The 17,482-nt window shown below is 38.9% G+C and overlaps 1 protein-coding gene across 22 annotated transcripts in view; it reads right to left on the bottom strand.

Annotated features, from left to right (window-relative positions):
- Window positions 1-17,482, bottom strand: part of ANKS1B (ankyrin repeat and sterile alpha motif domain containing 1B) — an 895,010-nt gene that overhangs the window by 304,239 nt on the left and 573,289 nt on the right. The window lies entirely within an intron of this gene.

Below are 17,482 nucleotides of genomic sequence, written 5' to 3'. Positions count from 1 at the left end.
AATAAATATGGTACAGGTCTCCACCCACAATTGTCTTTATTCCTTCTAGGCCAGTGGTGGAAACCAATTATTCAAAGACAGTTAGAACGATGGGAATGTGTTGCGATGGTGACACATGCTTGGGAGCCCAGAGGGGATCAGGGATATGTTTTCAGAGGAGATGATATCTACGCCGATATCTGAAGGATGGTTATGACTTAGCATTCAAAAGAGGAAGGACAAAGGAGAAATTATGCGTAACGTCCTATGGGTAAGAAAGAACACGGTGTACTTGGAAGCACTGAGTTCGGGGATAAGTTGGAGACAGCAGCAAATGACACAGCTGGAAAAGCAAGCACCGGCCTGACTATACAGACGTTGCATGCCACGCTGGGGAATTTAGACTTCATCCTGCCCGTAATGGGAAACAGGGACAGATTTTATGAAAAAGAGTTAGTTATATGATGAGATCCCAAATTTAGAAAGATCAGTTTGGTTGCTCTGGCTGGGCCTCAGTTTCCTTACCTACAAAATGATTTAATTGAGCTTCTTTAATCTTCAGGGACCAGTCTAGTTCTGAAATTCAGTGATTTCCATGATTTTTTTAGACATCTGATTAACATACAGAAATTTACACAATGCTTATTTTGTCCATACATTTTAGTCTTTTGGGCTTTGTAAGCTAGAGGACTCCTTTAAATTGAGGAGACTACAGAGAAAATTCAAGAATTTAGATCACTACCTGTCTGGACAAATCAAACTGTCCTCTTAACGTGGCACACAAAAACACTTATGAGCAGAAATTACAGAATACCTATTTGTGGAGAGCAATGGGTACTGATGAGCAGTTAAAGCAAAAGAGAATGAATTGGAAAGGGCAACCCTGGGGCATGGAGGCCACTGCAGTTATTCTAGAGATGCTGTGGGACTATACTAAGGTAGTGGTCATGGGAGACAGAAAGAAGTGAGAAGATTTGAAAATTCAAGAAGTTTGACGTGGAGAAATGCAGAATACACATTGGTTCCAGGCTTGGGCAAGAGGGGTGATTCCTGATGCCTTTTCCTGATATGATAAAGAGAAGGGGCCAGTCTAGCGTGGTGCAAAGTGAGACTAACGTCTTTCCCTGGACAGGGACAGAAGAAATGGATGTAAACAATTCAATGTCAGACCACATTATGAATGAATAAATGACTGTTTTTAGCAAGATTAAAACCGTTAGAATGGTACCATAGCTAAGGACTTAAAACGGGCATTCACTGGACAAAACCTTTCAGTTACTCAGAGCGCCATTCCTATGCTTAAGCTACCCTGGCATTCTTGGAGAAGGCAGAATGAGCCAGGTATATAGCAGCATGGTAATGAAAAGCTTAATGAAAAACAAATAAAGCCAGGCTTGGCCGTGTGCCATAGGAAACACTGCTCTCAAGAAATTACTCAGTGCACACAGTAGAGCATGGCTGAGAATATAAATGACTTCATTTTGAAAAAGCGTTATTTTCAGAAATGAACTAGTGCGTCGTGAGCGGGATGTATGATACAATTCATATTTGACTTTTACTCTTTGAGGGGTTTTCCAAGAGGAGTTAGCCAGCACTTATAACAAAAACAAAACAAGAAACCTTTAGCTCTCTCTCTCTATTTTCGACCATTACCAGGGTTTCCACGGACTAAATAACCAGCCTACAAGTTCCGCTCATACAAAATGCAGAACCTGGTTTCTTTGTACAAACACAAAACACACCAGGATCCTTTAGTCTGAATTAGTTTTTATCTACAGGTCATCCTGAAAACTTGATGTCAGTGTTTGAATGCTGCAATGATTTGAGGAACTGAAACCTTAAAGACCACTTTTCTTCCTCTAAACTCTCAGCATACCATCTTCTCGAGCTTCAGTAGGAGGGGAATCTTTTTGAAGAATTGTAAGGAAGTCAGACATGTTCTCCTTGGGTCAAATTGCCTAGCATATTGGATAATTACCAAGCACTTTTGAAGAATGATTGAAAATTATGGGAAGCACAATGCAAATGGTGAGAATGTGCGCAAGGGGGGATGGTACTAATAGTAGAAATGTAAAGAAAAGGATTCACTGTTCCCAGTGAGGCCTGCTGTTAGAAAAGTTCTATTTTCTCTCTTATTGTAAAAGATAGGGATACCAAAAATATCCTGGTGCCCCATCTAGCCAGTGTTTTTTCAAAACAGCACCAGGCTTGGAATCTAAAGACAGGGGTTCCAGTCTTCTCTGGGTAAACTTGGCTAAGTCACACATTACTTCTAGGCCTCTGATCCTCACCCATAAAATGAAGCAGTTTGACGAATATCCATTCAGGTCTAAAATGCTATGATTTCAGTCATGTCCAAGTTTTGATTAGTATCATTACTAAATATAAGTTGTATAATGAAATTACCTTTTATTGTTTCAGAACTTGTAGCCTAAAGTTAGCTTTAAGAAGTAATTATGGAGTAGGGCAAACATGCATGGTTGTGGGTTGTTTTTTGTTTTTTTTTGTTTTGTTTTTGACAAATTCATCAGCACTAGGAAGTTATACAATTTCTTATTAAAAGAAATGATAGAATACCTTATTTTTGTAGTGTTATGGATTCTTACAGGTTTTCAGAGAAAAATCTAACGTTTCAAGTCTTACAACTAACCATTTTGTTTGCACTTGGGTAGCAGTTGCACTATCAAGGACAATAAACATTTCCATTTTTCCTAGGAAGCTGGAATTTATTCTCACATTGTCACTTGCCTTCACTAAATGTTAAAAAAAAAAGTCAGCTTAACTCTTTTTTTTCCTTGATAAAAGCTAAGCGTAAACTCTAGCTTTCTCTCTCCTCCATCCATCTCACATAACTGCCAGACCAATGGTTTTTGGAGTAGAGCTCCATTGTGTCCAGCTTGTGCTTAAATCACCTACTACACTGCATTCTCTGTCTCTTCCTCTCCCCAGCACACACGCTGTCTCTACTTCCTCTTTTACCAGTTGCTCCTCAGCACACCACAAAAGGCTTCTACCCCGTTAATTCCATAGACTTTCTCTGCCAAATGTTAAGAATGACCACCCAATTGACATCTCTAGTTGCTCTTTTTCAATCTATGTCAAGGACTCATTGGCCATATGTGGCCGGTGGCTACTGTATTGGACAGTGCACATTTAGAACACTTCCATAATCATAGCAAGTTCTATCTGACAGTGCTTCCCTACAGTTGAAGACATTGAAACTGTGGTTCAATCATATCGATGGGGAAAAATGGTGATGCAACAGGTAACCAAAAATACTCATGAATCATTCTCAAGATATAATTGATGTGCTGCTTAGTGAAAGTTCATGAACATTAAATTTTTAGGATCTTTAGCAAATTCTCTTCTCATTTTTTAGTCATTAAAACAAATTAGTAACTGGCTCTACTTTCGTTACTGTTTCTTTATTATGGGCCTAGAAATCTGTGCTATCAAAACGACAAGTCCGATTGAGAAGTTATTATTTTCTTAGCACACAACCTGGCACATTGGAGAGATTGTCTAGGGGATAATAATCAGTAGATAACATTGTTTAGTCAATGACTTACTAGAAGTATTGAAGGCCCAAGGCAATGTTTTTCAGAAGAGATGTTCCTTTACTACAAGAAATGTCTAATCCAGGGAGTCTTCATTGCTTTCTTAAATTATGGAATTAAGAAAAATAATCTAATATTTATGTACCGAGAGCTTGAAAGCTGAAATTCCTCTGACCATAAGGAGAATAACTTATGTATTGAAGTTTGTGCAGCTGTGATAAACAAAGAAGATAACCAATAAAATAAAAAGCAGTGTTTTATACTTAATGATCCATTAGAAATAGAGTAGCTATTTATTGAAATCATGTCTCAAACAAAGAGCTGGTTCTTTGAAAAGATTAACAAAATTGACAAACCTTGGCTAGACTCACTAAGATAAAAAGAGAAAAGACACTAATTAACAAAATCGGAAATGAAAAAGGAGAAGTTACCATGGACACCACAGAAATACAAAGGATCATCCAAGAATACTATGAAGGACTATATGCCACCAAATTCAATATCCTAGAAGAAACAGACAAGTTCTTAGAAACATATAGCCTTCCTAGGCTGAACCATGAAGAACTGGAAAATCTAAACAGACCGATCACCAGTAACGAAATTGAATCAGTCATCCAAAACCTTCCCAAAAGCAAAAGTCCGGGACCAGATGGCTTCACTAGTGAATTCTACCAAACCTTCAAAGAGGATCTAATACCAATCCTGCTCAACTCTTCCAAAAAATTGAAGAAGAGACAATACTCCCTAACTCATTTTATGAGGCCAACATTTCCCTGATACCAAAACCTGGTAAGGACAACACAAAAAAAGAAAACTACAGACCAATATCTCTGATGAATACAGATGCAAAAATCCTAAACAAAATTCTAGCAAATCGAATACAACAATGCATTAAAAAAATTATTCATCACAACCAAGTAGGATTCACCCCCGGGGCACAAGGATGGTTCAACATCCGCAAATCCATCCATGTGATACATCACATAAACAAAATAAAGGACAAAAATCATATGATTATATCAATTGATGCAGAAAAAGCATTTGACAAGATACAACATCCATTTGTGATTAAAACACTTAATAAAATAGGTATAGAAGGAAAATACCTTAACATAATAAAGGCCATATATGACAAGCCCCCAGCTAATTTCATAATTAATGGTGAAAAACTGAAGCCCTTCGCTCTACATTCAGGAACACGACAGGGCTGTCCCCTATCACCTCTGCTTTTCAACATAGTGTTGGAAGTCCTTGCCAGAGCAATCAGGCAAGAGAAAGAAATAAAAGGCATCCAAATTGGGAATGAAGAAGTTAAATTGTCACTCTTTGCAGATGACATATGCTATATATAGAAAACCCTAAAGACTCCACCAAAAAGCTATTAGAAACAATCACGGCTACAAAATCAACGTAAAAAAGTCCACTGCATTCCTATATACTAACAATGAAATTTCAGAAAAAGAAATACAAAAAACAATTTCTTTTGCAATTGCAGCAAAAAGAATAAAATACCTAGGAATAAACTTAACCAAGTATGTAAAAGACCTATATGCTGAAAACTATAAGACATTTTTAAAAGAAATTGAAGAAGACACAAAGAAATGGAAAGACATTCTGTGCTCATGGACTGGAAGAATCACCATAGTTAAAATGGCCATATTACCCAAAGCAATATACAGATTCAATGCAATCCGCATCAAAATCCCAATGGCGTTTTTTAAAGAAATAGAACAAAAAATCATCAGATTTGTTTGGAACCACAAAAGACCCCGAATAGCCAAAGCAATCTTAAGAAAAAAGAACCATAATGGAGGTATCACACTTCCTGACTTTGGCTTGTACTACAGGGCTACAATAATGAAAACAGCATGGTATTGGCAGAAAAGAGAAACATAGACCAATGGTGTAGAATTGAGAACCCAGAAATAAAACCACGTAAATATGGACAGATAATTTTTGACAAAGAAGCAAAAAACATACAATGGAGAAAAGACAGCCTCTTCAATAAATGGTGCTGGGAGAATTGGATAGCCACGTGCAAAAGAATGACACTGGACTGCTATCTGTCACCATGTACCAAAATTAATTCAAAATGGATCAAAGACTTAAGCATAAGACCTGAAACAATAAACTGCATAGAAGAAAAAATGGTCCATTGCACTCCCACCAACTCATGGACCTTGGGTTCAAACAGCATTTTATGAATTTGACTCCAAAAGTAAGGGAAGTAAAAACTAAAATAAATGCATGGGACTATATCAAACTTAAAAGCTTCTACACGGCAAAAGAAACCATCAACAAAAGAGTCAACCAACTGAATGGGAGAAGATTTTTGCAAACAGCCTCTGATCAGGGGCTAATATCCAAAATATACAAGGAATTCATACAACTCAACAACAAAACAACAAACAATCCAATTGAAAAATGGGCAGAGGACCTGAAGAGACATTTCTCCAAAGAGGACATACAAATGGCAAATAGACATATGAAAAAATGTTCAACATCACTAATCATCAGAGAAATGCAAATAAAAACCACAATGAGATATCACCTTACACCAGTCAGAATGGCTGTCATCAACAAGACAAATAGTAACAAGTGTTGGAGAGGCTGTGGAGAAAAAGGAACCCTCATACACTGTTGGTGGGAATGCAGACTGGTGCAGCCGCTATGGAAGGCAGCATGGAGGTTCCTCAGAGAATTACGAATAGAATTGCCGTATGACCCAGCAATCCCTCTCCTGGGTATCTACCCAAAAAATCTGAAAACATTTATCCATAAAGACATATGGTCTCCAATGTTCATTGCAGCTTTTTTTTATGGTGGCCAAGACATGGAAACAACCAAAATGTCCTTCGATAGATGAATGGATAAAGAAGTTGTGGTATATATACACAATGGAATACTATTCAGTGGTAAGAAAAGATGAAATAGGACCATTTGTGACAACATGGATGGATCTTGAGAGTATAACACTAAGCAAAATAAGTCAGACAGAAAAAGTAGAGAACCATATGATTTCACTGATATGTGGTATATAAACCAAAAACAACAAAAGAACAAGACAAACAAATGAGAAACAAAAACTCATAGACATAGACAATAATTTAGTGGTTACCAGAGGGTAAGGGGATTGGGGGGTGGGAGATGAGGGTAAGGGGGATCAAATATATGGTGATGGAAGGAGAACTGACTCTGGGCGGTGAACACACAATGGGATTTATAGATGATGTAATACAGAATTGTACACCTGAAATCTATGTAATTTTACTAATAACTGTCACCCCAATAAAATAAAAAAAGAAATCATGTCTCAAAAATATCTGTACTGATTACTTCTGCTTCTTAGAACTCCAGCTTGAAGAGGTCTCTTACTTTCACAACCTTAATACTATACATATCATATTCATTTAGAAACCTTTTCTTCACATTGAATATTCTATAAAATGCTAGGGAAACATAGTCAAGGACCATAGAGAACTGTTTTCTCCTTAATATAAGCTTGAGTTCAATGTTACTTATTCTCTCGTTAGTCAAAGACTGAAAAAAAATCGAGAAGATGCTGTTGGAGAAAATTTCTTTTGCTCTATATTGAACTAAATGATTCTTCGCCACAGTTTGTGATGTGACCTTAAATACTTAAAATAGAATATTTGTATAACAGAATGACACCAAGGTCTTGCAAACTCACACATGGAAAGACACGCATTTTAGTTTATTTCTAAGATAATTTTTTACAGCATAAATGACACAGTGGCATAAAACTACAGATATCCCCTGCTTTTCGAAAGTTCAGGTTACACCACTTCGCTTTTGTGAAAGACCTACATTAGTACCTGTTTCCATTAACTGAAAGAAATCCCAAGAGGATTTTCGCTTTTATGAAAAAAGGTGAACATTCAAAATAGCGTTCAGTGTTTGTTTTGCAGGGAGCCAGTATAGAGACAGCAGCACCCCCAGCATCCAGAGTGGCCCCACCAAGCTCCTTCCCCGGGAACCACACTCAGCATCTCAGCATCCAGGGCCATAGCTTTGAACTGTGTCTGTGAGCATCTGTGCTTTGTCTCCCTTATTTTGTTCATCCATTAACAAGCAACACGTGTCCTAAGGTATCAGAAGAGCCTAAGAGAGCTCATAAGGGTGTTAATGGTTAGTGTAAAACTGGACATAATTAAGCATTCCAATCGTGCTGAACGAAATAAAGACGTTATGCATGTGTTGAATTTTGGGTCTGGGAACGCTAAAAAATTTTCCTATATAAATTAATGATAACTGCTTCTCCACTGTATGCCATTTCCACTTACAGAAGTTTTCATAGGCACACTGTACTTTCGGATAGCAGGGAAAACCTGCATATACGAGTTTTCTTGGACTAACAATGCTACCTCTTAGCTTTTATAAAGGCAGTGAGTCAATCTGATATCAGTTCACAGTATACCCAATGCATGTCTTTTCTGCATTATTATGATAATCATTATTATGATAAATACCAGATTTATAATTCCCCTATCAATGCTGAAACAAAGCTTTATTTAGTTTATCATGCAGAAACATGGTTACCATAAGTGATCAGATAATAGACAATGTGCTTCTTCCGATTTTAATTCCCTCTCTCACACTAAAGAAAAGCAGTGGAAAAGATACTCATTATACATTTTTCACCTCTCTACCTTAGCCATCCATTTGAACATATTCTGTTTATTGCCATGAGATTTCTTGTTCATAACTACTTTCATGATTTTAGCTTATGAAGAAAGTTTTCTAGATTCTTCAGACCACATAAATTAATGATTCAAATAAAGCCACATTTAAGCAATAAGTTAGAGAGCAATAAGTTAGAAAACATCTTATACATGTAAGTTACATATTTTAATAAGTTGTATCTCAGACTTACATTTTTTAATTTATTGGGGTGACAATTGTTAGTAAAATTACATAGATTTCAGGTGTACAATTCTGTATTACATCATCTATAAATCCCATTGTGTGTTCACCACCCAGAGTCAGTTCTCCTTCCATCACCATATATTTAATCCCCCTTACCCTCATCTCCCACCCCCCAGCCCCGTTACCCTCTGGTAACCACTAAACTATTGACAGACTTACTTTTTTAAGATTAGTATTTAACAGTTAACATGATCACAATAGTGTTATACTATCATTTTCTTCCCTCATTATTTTTCAAGCCTATCTCCCCTTTGAAACATCTGTTCTGAAGCTACAGAAAGAGAGATGGAATTTAGGTAATTAGGTATTTATTTGTAAAAATATTGAGCAAGATTTGGTGATATCATAAATTATAATTATGATTCATTTGAGACGTGTTCATGTAGGTTTTAGAATTTTATCTATATCTATCTATCTATCTATCTATCTATCTATCTATCTATCTATCTATCTATGCATTTATAAAAGACTGCAAAGTCATTTGTGCTGTTGTGGTCCAAAATTTTATAGCTGCAAGAGAGGGAGCCTATTCATTTTCAAGGCTGCTAATCCCTAAGCCCTACAAGAAGAAAAGCTGATGTGAACAAATTTTATTTTGATGCTCTTATTTTTCTCCAGATACATACATCGGAAAGTATAAAGCTTATAACACCTATTGTCTTCTTTGAATTTTCACACTAATAGCTGTTGGTGTAAGTTAGCATGAAGTAAATTGCACAATTATTGACTTATTCTGTGCCAGGCACTGTTCTAAATGCCTTAGACGTATTAGTTTATTTAATTCTCACAACAACTCTATGAGGTAGGTACGTAAATAACTTGCCCCCATAGCTGAATAGAGTGTCATAACTATTACCCAATACACGTCCAGTGGGGTTAGTATAGGAGAGAAAATGTTCAATAAAAAAAAATGGCTAGACCTAAACGGTTTGCATTTTCCTTTAGAGCCCTATGAAATTCACATTTGAAAGCAAGTGTCCCAATGTATTTTACATTTGATTTTACAGTTTTAAAGCCACACTGATTCCCGCTATAGAAGAGAATTTGGAAAGCTGCCTGACCTCGTCTTCCATCCTCTGCTCCCGTCCTTTCTGTTCACTGAATCACTGAATCAGGGTTGGCAGGAACCTGGGGGTATTTCTAGTCTTACTGTTCCCTAACTAACCGCAAAGCTTTAACTTCCCTCTCTTTTGAAGTGTGATGTCTAGCTGGGTTACATCATCCCCAAAAGGGTAGGGCGGATATTAAAATCTTTAACTGGTCCTTCCCAGCAGCTGAATGTGAGCAGGGGGTGGGGATGGGGTTGGGGCACACCTGTGTTCTGTTCCCTGAGCTCCCCCTGGGCTTTTGCAAACTGCATGTGACAGGAGAGCTATCAGAAGAGCTTGCCCAAAGTAGAGATGAAAGGAAAACAGTGAGCGGCTGTCCTGTGTCCTTTTCCAATCACAAGCTGTGAAGTTTTTAAAAGAAATTTTCCTTGGGTAGGCTGCACATGATCTTGGCAAGAATGATTTTGTTCTCCCATCTAATATGCTGAACATTCTCCAGTGTCTCATGAGAGAAAAGTGAGCAGCGATTTGGTTCTTTTGGACACCCTGCTCTTAACAGAAGAGGAACATGGCACCTTTATATTTACAACAGGCTCCCCTTGCAAATGTCCTCTCCCTGGTGATACAGAGCTCCGAAAGGAAGGGCTCCTCTTGGCAGAAGCAGAAAGAATTTGCTCCAAGGCAGGACTAACAGAGCTACACAGGACAAAGCAAGAAAAAGCGCTGAAAATGATTCACTACCAGCCATTTGGCATTCATGAGTACCAGGTACATTGCCCACCTTGCTTATAAACTTTACAACAATCTTATATGTGGTAGTATCTTCCATTCATAGACAAGGAAACTGAGCCTGAGACCTGCGAAACAATTTAGCCAAGTGCATACAGTTAGTATCTGATGAATCTGGGATCAGTGTTACAACCTGCCAGACTCTGACGTTCATGCTTCCTTTACTATAGAAAGAGAACCAGTGTTTAGCCCAGGGGACATTTTCTGGATGGAGATTCCAGTCAATGGATACACTGCCAAGAATTAAGTCCCTATGTTTACACACAGCCTTACAGATATACTGACAGACCACTGAGAGCAACTGCCATAGTTTCTCCAACATATTTATTTCAAATAAATTACCTCCTGAAAAATTATGCAGTTAGTTCTTCTCCCACCTACATTAGGGTAATCTAGAGCCAAGCATGTTAATTGGTGATGTCAGGTAACTTGCCTTGTTCTGAGCCAGGACTATGCTGGGAGGTGGGAAGCAACAGCATGGTGTCCACACTTCTCAGCTCTTCTGGAGAGCTTTGTCAAACTGACTGGCTGGCCAACTGGGAAAGTGAAGTTTTTAGGGTCAGGGCCAAGTTTGGTGACCTTTCCTTTAGGTCTCTTTTAAAGCCAGGATTTAGGAGGGAGGATGTCTGAAAATGAGTTAATCAAGTAGACAATGTCTGGGAACAAGTTTGTGAAACAAGTTTTGTGTCCCTAATTTAATGTGTTCTGAATCCAGAGGAGAGACAGTCCATTGCAGTCCCCCGAGCAGGCTAGCCAGGCTGATGGAGTCTGATGGTGCAGGTGGATAAGATAGTCCTCTGGGAACTGGTAGCTCATCGTAAAGGTGACTCATTAGTCCATCAAAGGGACGGTTGTACTCAAGAATCAGATACCTTCAGATTTAAAGCTGATGGGGTCTCCTGACCCTGAGAACTAGATTCAGAAATAGCCAAATAAACTTAACAGGAGAGGAACAAAGAGGAAGAGAAAGGCAGGGAGAGAAGGAGAGAGAGAAAGTGTTGCTTATTAAGGGTGAAGGTGGTAGTGAGGGAAGTAGAGTCGCCAGACAAAATAAAGAAATTCTAATTTATCTGGGATTGTGTATTTTTATTTGTTGAATCTGGCAGCCTTAGAAAGGAGGCCACTGAATGTTGGAAATGAGCTGCCACTCATTCATTTATTCAACATATATTTGTTTAAGTAACATTTTGTGAGCACTTTTTATGTGCCTGGCACTGGGCTAGGTCCTGGGACACACTGAAAACAGGACATAAAAGGTCCCTCTACTTTTAGAATTCACAGTTGAGTGGAGAAAACAGGAAAATAACCAAATAAAAAGTAATACAAGTAATTATCATTTAGCAAAGTTTCATATATGCAAAGCACTGTTAAATGCTTTACATTGTTTACTGCTCACAACAACCCCTGAGGTTGGTACAATTACTATCCGTGCTTACAAATGAAGAAGTGAAGACACAGAGAAGCTAATCGTTTGCCCAAGATCACAGAGCTAGTAAAAACTTCTCTAAAGGAAATTAATACAGTGTTGTGGTAAAAAACAAACAAACAACAAACAAAACTGCAAGGGAGACCTATGTTAGAAAGACCAGTCAGGAGAGCCTCTCTGAGAAAGTGCGTGGAAGTTGAAATGTGAAGGATTAGAGGGCGCAGTCCAACCTTGAGAAGAGCCATTAGAAGGGCATCCAGGGCAGAAGGAACAGCAGGTGCAAAAGCACTGAGGTGAGAAAAGAGCCAGGTGCATTCTAGGGACAGAGGGACAGTAAGATTTGGATTTGGTGACTGAGGAGAAAGAGAATCTTGGAGGGGAAAACAAGGCATAGATATTTCAGGGCCTTGCAGATCCTGAAAAGAACTTTGATTCCATTCTAAGTGCAATGAAAAGCATTGAAGGATATAAACTGACTTACGTTTTTAACTGGCTATGGTGTGGAAAATAGTGGAGGAATTGGGTGATACGGAAGTTGACCTCAACAACCAAACTTGAAATGACAGCTCAGAAACATCAAAATCTGAGGGGAATGTAATGAAATATGACCTATTGGAGAACCATGGGAACCGGGGTCAAGTTTCCAAACTAAATATAATTTTTTGATTGAATTAAAAAGAAAAGCCAGATGGCAAAGATAAAAGTCTGAATGGTCTTTGATATAGGCTGTAAATTGACACAACTGTAGGTAGAGACTGAGTTCAGTAATACCAATTAAAATGTAAACTTTTTTTTCTCCATGGCCTCAGCAATTCTATTTCTAGGTTGTGGCAGCCATTACTGACAGGCTGACCCCATTCTCCCTTGCTACCTTCTAGTATGGAGGTTGGACAAACTACATGTTCTCAGCCTCACTTGAAGCCATGATTAGACGTGTGACAGAATTTGCCCACTGAGGGACTCCTCTTCTACTCGGTTCTAATCTTAACAGAGTAGAAACAATGAGACCTTTTGGGGTTATGCTAGGCTGGCCTCTGCCCTGAACCCTTGAGATGCCCGGTGTGTGGCCAGGTGCGTTGTAACCTGGAACGCCTCTGGTGGGCAGTGAAGGATGATTTCCCTATTGAAGCAGTTGACCAGAATACTCTTGACTTTTCTCCTTATTTACCTTTAGTTTTGAAGACATTTTTCTTAAACTGTCTTCAGCAGAAAAATCACTTTTCCCCCCATGAAAACTCTATTTTGGCTTGCTTCATTTTTAAAATTTAGTGGTGGGAAAACTCACTTGTACTACGCTATAGCAGACTGAATGTTTGGGTCCCCTCAAAACGCATATGTTGAAACCTAGTAGCCACTGTGATAGTACTTGGAGGTGAGGATTTTGGGAGGTGTATAGGTCTTGAGGGGAGAGTGACTTATAGCAGAGGTTTCCAAGAGCTCCTTTGCCCCTTCCACGTGTGAGGACCATGGAGAAAAGATGGTCATCTATGAACTAGGAAGTGGGCCATCATCAGTTGCCTAATTTGCCGGTGACATGATCTTGGACTTCCAGCCTCCAGAACTGTGAGAAATAAATTTATGTTGCTTATAAGCCACCTTATCTATGGTATTTTGTTATAGTAGCCCAAATGGACTAAGACATACAACCCTGGAATTAAGTGTGAGGAGACGGTCACTGTGGGTTAGACAGGCAGGAGACTAACCCAACCAAGGGGTTAAACTAAGAGCTGAGCAAAATCCCAACTAAGAAGAGTTCCTTGGGCTGTTGTGAGGGGTCTGGCTCCACCATTTGGCCTTGGGTTGAATTCAAAGGGAAAATTTATGCAAGAGACACAAACACTCCTTTCCTTTGTATAACATCTATACCATGAAGGATACTCTCTCCTCATTTTACTCACTAAATAATAGTACTCAACCAGAATGATGAGAGAGAAAAAAGGGAGCTGTCCTTTCTTATAGTGAATATCAATGTCTCCTTGTCTAATTTTTTTAATTAAAGAGAGAAGTTCTTGGGTTTTACTTCTAAAATATTCAACTGGTAGCAAACCCACTATAAAGTTCTTCATATTAAATTGAGCATTATTAAAGAGGAGCACATTTTGACTAGGTTAGAGCAGCTGCTAAATAGGCCAGAGTCTCTTATTTATTTCTACTTGGTGTTATATGTCTTATATTCTTCACTGGATAGCAAATTTTGGGGGGGAGAAATGATTATGCCTTAAGCATCTTTGCATGTCCCCTATCACCTGTCTGCTAAACTCTGACTAAAATAAAAACTTGAAAGAATGAATGCATAAGTAAAAATGTGAAGCATAGATTTATAAAAACACCAGCCTAAAGATTACTAAGTAAGTTTGTAGAAAATGGATTGAAAAGTTTGAGCCGAAAAGTCTAATATTTAGAATGTCAGATATTTTTTCCTAATTGAAGAAAAGATAAAGATGGAATTTCCGGTACATGATAGCATCAAAATGTTCTTAATTTTTTTCAGTTTTGCAAATCCTCATGATTTGATTTTCATCCAGAACTGTCAGTTGAGACATCTGATAATCTAAAAGCATTCAGAGAATTAGGATCCCATATGGCTCAGAAATACTTCCTATCCGGCAGAGAGAAAGAGAACATACTGTGAAAATAATACTGGTATATCCTTCAATTATGTGTACAAGGAACACAAATGAATTTAAATTATTATTGATGGCATAATGATCATTATAATGACCATCAAGATCAATTTCAATGAACAAAATAAGAATATACAGTTCTCATAATCACTCTGCATTATGAAAAAGCAGATGTGTATTTCAAGGCAATGATAGCAATGGAGTTGTGTTTCGTCTCACAGAAGCAACATTCATTGGAAATAAGCACTGAATTAGGAGTCCTGGCTTATCTCTAATTAATTGTATAAACCTGGAAAAGTCATTTCATGTCTATGGGACTTAATTTTCTCAACTAGAAATGATAAAGTTGGATGAGATATTCCCTTCTAACATAGCATCTGATCTTGAGGTTCTAGCAGAAAGTAAATCTACTCAGACATTCATATTGTGTGATGAAGAATTCTCCTTGCTTGAGGGGAGCATTTCCTTCAAGTGAGTGTTCAGTATTAAGAGATACTGTGTTTCCCCGAAAATAAGACCTAACCGGAAGATAAGCCCTAACATGATTTTTCAGGATGACATCCCTGGAACATAAACCCTACTGCGTCTTTTGGAGCAAAAATTAATATAAGACCCGGTCTTATTTTCGGGGAAACATGGTATATTTACATAGTGATGAGAGAGGACAAGGACTTGAGCTCAGTCAGCTGTACCAACTGAAATAATAATAATAATAATAATAATAACAACAGCTGTTAATATTCAATGTGTTGACTGTGAGCCAGGCACTGCTTAAATCCTCAGAACAATTCAATGCAATAGATATTCCTATTAATATCCCCATTTTACAGATGAGAAAACTGAAAGCTTAGAAATAACTGGGAACTTGACTGAGATCACACAGCAAGTGGTAGAGCTGCTATGGCAAACAAGGGGACAATAAAGTGGATTGTGGAAGCAGAAAATCAGATACCCCCATATCCTCTAGTGCCTAGACAAGTGTCTTCTTCATGGAATTGGACGTAGATGGATGGAGTCTCTCCAGTAGTCTGCATTAACTCCCTTCCCTGCAATCTCTACTGAGAGATTGGAAATTAATAAAAGCAATATGGAATTCAGAGCTCTTGGGCTCATGTTCCAATTTTGCTCTTTAATAGCAGAGCGACTCAAGACCAGGTGGCTTCCTTTCTTCATCTGTAAATGGAGAAAACAATGACACTTACCTGTTAGGGACGTGGTACATAATGCTTACGAAGTTGTTTTAAAACCTATAAAGTAAAATTCCTAAAAATAAAGCATGCCTGCTAGGAACTACTTTTTCCCCATTTTTTTTTTTTTGTGTGTGAAGAACATAGAGCTGGAAATCTTCTAGTTTCATGTTGTTTTGCCAGAAATAGTCTATACTGAAACAGGCAGCATGTGTGGTGGGAAAAAAATGTCGGTTTTATTCCTAGCTCTGCCGCTTACTTAGCTGTGCGGCCATGAGCAAGACGCTCAAGGGGGCGTCCCATAGTGCCCCTCACACACAGGTTCCTGTGCTCGGGGTTTAATGCTCTGTGCCTGCTGTCTTCAATTCTTCATAATTTTTTCTTTGAATTTGCATTTCGTTAGTGAAGACTGATGGGACAGTGGAGTATGTGTTGGGGTTCCTCACCACATCTCAGGGACGGGTTTCCCTGAAAACCTCCTCACTGCTTCCTGGCCCTGGGCCCTGCTTGCACTTGCCTGTTCTACCTGGTCCCAACCTGATGCTGCTCTGCTCTCCACTCTCAGCAGGGGTCTGGGACTGACACAGGCAAGGTCAGGGTCAGACACTCAACTCTAGGGCACCTCGGATGGGGCAGCATGTTCCCGATCACCCTCAGACTCTGGAGGCACGTGGGCACATCTGGTGGGCAGTGGGCCCACGTTTATCCTTGACCTAGGTACCTAGCATGTCCTGGCACAGATACAGAGATTTAAAAATCCTTGGAGATCCCCTGTCTCCCATGGGTTGGAGAGACAGGCCCCTGGGAAAGGGACACCTGGCTTGCCTTCCCCAGACTGCCCAGGCCGAGGTGCTGCTCGTTGGTCTGGGGGCTGTGGGAGGTGGGGCTCAGCAGGTGTCAGGGTCTGCATGAGGCCCCTGCGCCTGCATTGGCGGGCAGGTCAGTGAGGGTCTGTACTCTCCCTGCTACTGTCTGATGCCTGACAGTGCTCCCTCGGCTGGTGCTATGCCTGGGGGCCTTCTCCTTCCTTCCCGCTAACCTTTAACCTCTTGAGTTTGGTTTATGTTTGTCTTGGCCAGCTCAAGACACCCTCTGGATTAAAGTCACAAAATAGGAATTGTGTAATTTTGGTGATTCTGCCTATGAGTTATTAGGTTGGTTCAAAAGTCATTGCGGTTTTAAAAGGTTTAAAATAATTGCACAAACCGCAATTACTTATGCACCAACCTAATTGGCATTTCCAAAATTTGCATTTAAAATTGACATTGCGCAATATAAAAAGTGGCAAAATTCATGCTAATTGCATAAAATTTTAATTTTTCTTTACTAAGGGCATTAAATAGTAAATTAAAAACACTGTGGCAAGTCCAGAAAAAGACTAAGGAAGAAAGGGAGAAAATTTACATGTAATTTTAGTGGTATTTTTACCCTGCTTTTAAAATAAGGAGCCCTACGTTTTTATTTTGCACTGGGTCTCACAAATTATGTACCTGGGTATGCTCCCAGCATGCAAGTTTTGTATAATCGCCTGGTCACTGCCTCACTCCACAGATATACCTGCATCAGATCTGTAAGCTCAGTGAGGGAGCAGAGTTGGGCTGACCCATTAAACAGCTCACGCTCTATCTAGCCACCTGTAATTGTATCTATTCCTTCCCATAGGGTAAGAGAAATGGGGGCCATTCCTTTGGAAACTATGAAGGTCATTTAACCCTAATACGGATACTTCACTAGATGTTAACTAGATATACTTTCCATTTGTAATCCTGTGGGGTGTCTTAAAATAATGAGGATAATGAGAAATATTGTAACTTGCCTGGTCTTCTGGGGCTCCTTTATTTATTTATTTACTTATTTATGTATCTCTCCATCCATTCATTCAGTCACTCGTTCTCTCACTCACTTACATATCATTTCACATCTA

Source organism: Rhinolophus sinicus, chromosome 1 (genome assembly GCF_057876585.1).
Source record: "Rhinolophus sinicus isolate RSI-liver-muscle chromosome 1, RSI-T2T, whole genome shotgun sequence".
NCBI classification, from domain to species: Eukaryota; Metazoa; Chordata; class Mammalia; order Chiroptera; family Rhinolophidae; genus Rhinolophus; species Rhinolophus sinicus.
This window is presented reverse-complemented; position numbering and strand designations above follow the sequence as displayed.